The following is a 3,748-nucleotide window of genomic DNA, read 5'->3' as shown; positions in this document are numbered from 1 at the left end:
CGTTCGAGAGACGCGATGGATGCGCCTTGCTCTTACTGTGCAGGTCCTGAGAGCATGTGGGCCACTCGCGCCCAGTCGTTTTGAGGACATAGAAATCAGCCGCTGCCGGCAGCAACGGCCCTTCTCGCTCTCGGTCTCACCCTAAGGGCTAAGGAGACCGAGAAAGCCCCCGTTCTCCAGTAGGTAAAGAGGCGGCGCCCCGCGGCCTGCAGGGGGGGTGGGGGCCCGGCGCTGCGTAAGCCCTTTGCTACCAGCAGCCACCCTGGGCGCCCACACCCAGAGGGAAGTGGCTTAGAAATGTCCAGGGAATGGAAGCTTCCCTCTCTTCTCCTCTGCCAGGAAGGAAACTCTCCCCACCTCACGCTCCTGAAGGGGGCGGGGGTTGGAATGAGCCCACTACCCCCTCTCCTTCCCTCACTTCTTTCATGTAGGACCCCAGCCCCCATGCTTTCGTTAGGCAGGCCTGCTACGTTTATCTGATAATTGAGTTATTAAAAGATTTGGTTTCCTTGGGCTTATAAATCAATAAACAGTAGGATTAACGCAAGAGTTTGCCTTTTAAGTCAAGGAAAACGTTTAAGGCAAGACCCTTTGAGCTTTGTTTTTTAAAAAAACAGGTGAGTTGCAGCTCTCTGCCCCACCCCGGCACTCCTTAAACATTTTAGCTCTGCCCGCATGCCCCCTTCTAAATGCTTGGTCCCAAATCAAAATAGGTCAAGATAGAAAGGAATCAGGATGTGTCAGCGGAGCTCTCTCACTTCCACTCTGCAAGTTCTTTTAGAGGTTCTGAACATCTCCAGATCATTGTCTGCCCAATCCTACCTCCTTCCTATATGTAGTTGGTCTCTGGGGGTCAAGGAAAAGGCTGTTCTGGGTGAGGATTTAATCATGAAAGGTCTCCTTTTTAACTTCTACCCCTAAATGGGAAGTAAATCTGTCTCCTCCTCTCCCCACCCCCGAATTAACTTGCCTTTTCTTTCCTTCTTTCTGGCCTCCACATCCTTAGCTTTCTCCACCCCCACATAAAGAACCGAAGAGGCTTTCAAAGGCCTGATTTGTTTTCTTTGGCCAAGGAAAGCACTTTCTCTCAAGCAATTATATCATATCCTATGAAAACTTGGGTAGAATGGAAAACCCGAAACCCCGAACTCATCAACACACTGTTCTACTGGTACAACGCGTTCCTAGTTAGAGTGTTTATAGAAAATTTGTCATCACATCTGATACCCTGTACGTGTAATACATTATGTGGAAAGGAAATAATAATCTTAAACCATCTGATGTTGCCTCAAGAGCCCAGTGTTCTCCCTCCTTTGCTGATGTATATTAAATTATTGGCATAGAGAAATACTGAAATTTGTTTTTTTTTTTAAACGGAGTGAATACTATCCTTTAAATGCCCAAATCAACTCCTCTTTTGAGTTGGTCTTAATTCGCTATCACTGTTTTTTGCCACACAATCAAGAAATATCAATCTATTGACTCTTCATGAGAAGAGCTCTGGAGGGTATCCATGTTAAGTTTGTATATATTTATTTATGCTTAATTTAATGGGAATGTGTAAATATGGCGAGCAAGTAGTTTGGGATTATTTATCTGTGAATCTATACCTCTGTGAATGGGTGGTTAAAAAAAAAAAAACCGCTTGATCCTAGGTAGAATCTTATCTGACTTTTTCTGTTCTTTATAGACAAGCTGTTATGGTACTGGGTAGAAATTGATTTATTGTTCAGTGTTGACCTGATTTACATAAATAAAAAGATTGTTGTGTTTTTGTTGTGTTCTCATCTTCAGTTTCTTAAATATGGATATTGTTTAATTCTACAGACTGAAAAGACATATATAGAAAGAAGCTTTCTTTTTGCTCCCCCCTTAATGAAGCACATACAGCATTTTTGCTATAACAGAAATACAATAAATAAATTTTGCTAATCAGAAAAACAAACACTTTTGTTTTCACTAGGTGTTTTTTATTTTTTAAAATTCCAAATTGATACTTCTCTCTCATTATCAACCAGATTTGTAATAAAAGCTCACGTTAACTGCATCTTTTGGTTTGTTTTGCCCTCTGATAAATGAAAAGTCAAATTTACTTCCCAGGTAACTGAAGAATTCTGGGTTCAAGTTAAAGATGACCTGCCTTCTTCCCCTGGTAGTGGGGTGGCAGATTGGTATAATATTCTTAGAAGATGGTGCAGGAAAGTAATCTCCTAGGTGTGGTGTGGGCTTTTATACCCCACTACCTGGGATCTAGAAGAGTCAGCTGTGCCATTTCAGGTCTCAATCTAACCCTGACTTCATCAGCAAAACAAGGCCCTCCAAAAATAAACAAAAAGACTCCCTTCACCAGGAAAAGAGTTGTATATGTCTTAGGAGGTTGTCTCTTACCTCAGGCCCAGAGGCTGCCTAGGGAAGTCAACTTTTCTCATTTGACTTAATGGGCTTCAGTCCAGTTCCGATAAGCCACATGACTATATATTTCAATCTGTATTTTATCCTAAGGCTGGGATATCTTTCCCGAGGCCAGGAAAGGAGACTCATCCGAGATGTTATGCTGTTTGGGCAAGTCCCCGCTGCTATTAGGGTCTAGTGGTCTTTATCTGTAAAATTTGGGCCTTTTAAGGTTCTTTCCTTCAACATTGCATACTTTAATTATAAAAAGCAGAAAGAGCAACATGTATATACACTTAAGGAGAATCGGAAACATTAGATCATGATCTCAAACTATATGGCAGTGCTTAGTATATAGCTGGCACTCAATAGTGTATATCCCATACAAATTTTCTGTTTTTCAAGTTTATCTTTTTCATTTGGACTCCCCTATAACAAAACCAGAAGCACAATGGGATCTGTTATGTGAGATTTTCCTCTTCTTATTAATTTAAAAGGGGGCATTATTATGGCTAGAATTATAAACAATGAAATAAAAGAAAACATGAAAAAGGAAGGAAAATGGAAAGTAGCAAGGAAGCAAAGAAAACCAAGGGAAGTGCAATTATAAGAGTGCATGCAGTTCATTTAGCTTAACAGAAAATATGTATATGCCTTAGTCTCGGCTCAATTGTGTTACACTGAGTTTCCTTTTCATTTGCTTTGCAGAGTGTGGGGTTGGATACCACTGGGATTATACAAAGGAAATTGTGGGTAATTTTCATATCCTATGAAGGAAGACTAGCAGTAGTCCTAAATAAACAGACAAGTAGTTTATTATCCCACAAGTAAACTCCAGACCACCACTCCACTCCCACCACCACTTAGCACTGAGAATGTTCAAGACATTCCTTTAGTAGGTAAAACCCAAGGTCCTGAGGAGGTCGAACTCTAGGAAAAGAACTGGAGAAAAAAAAAAAAAACCTAGAAGGAAAAATTGGAAAAGGGAATAATAAGGGGTTGGAAGTTGGAGACATCCTTGTCCAACAAAAGGGCCCTGGGCTGCATGTCACAGATCTCCAGTCACTCTCTTATGAGGTTATGGAAACAACAAGGAAAGAGATATAGGTAGAAAAGCCAGGCGGCTGACTAGTCCTGCAAGGGGTCTCTAGGTGATCCTTCGGGAGCTGTCACCTCACTGCGGCCCCTGTCGGCCAGGAACGTGCCAGCCCAGGTGAGCGGCTTACAGTGACCCAGAAGAACCACCTGACGCCCAGTATTAACAGTTTAAGAGCTTGATTAAAAATAATGGTAAGAAGAAGATTCTTTTTTTTTTTTTTTTTATGAGACCACATTATTTTTCCTCATTTGCAAACAG

The sequence above is a fragment of the Urocitellus parryii genome, chromosome 8 (assembly GCF_045843805.1).
Source record: "Urocitellus parryii isolate mUroPar1 chromosome 8, mUroPar1.hap1, whole genome shotgun sequence".
NCBI classification, from domain to species: Eukaryota; Metazoa; Chordata; class Mammalia; order Rodentia; family Sciuridae; genus Urocitellus; species Urocitellus parryii.
Note: the sequence above shows the minus strand (reverse complement) of the source record.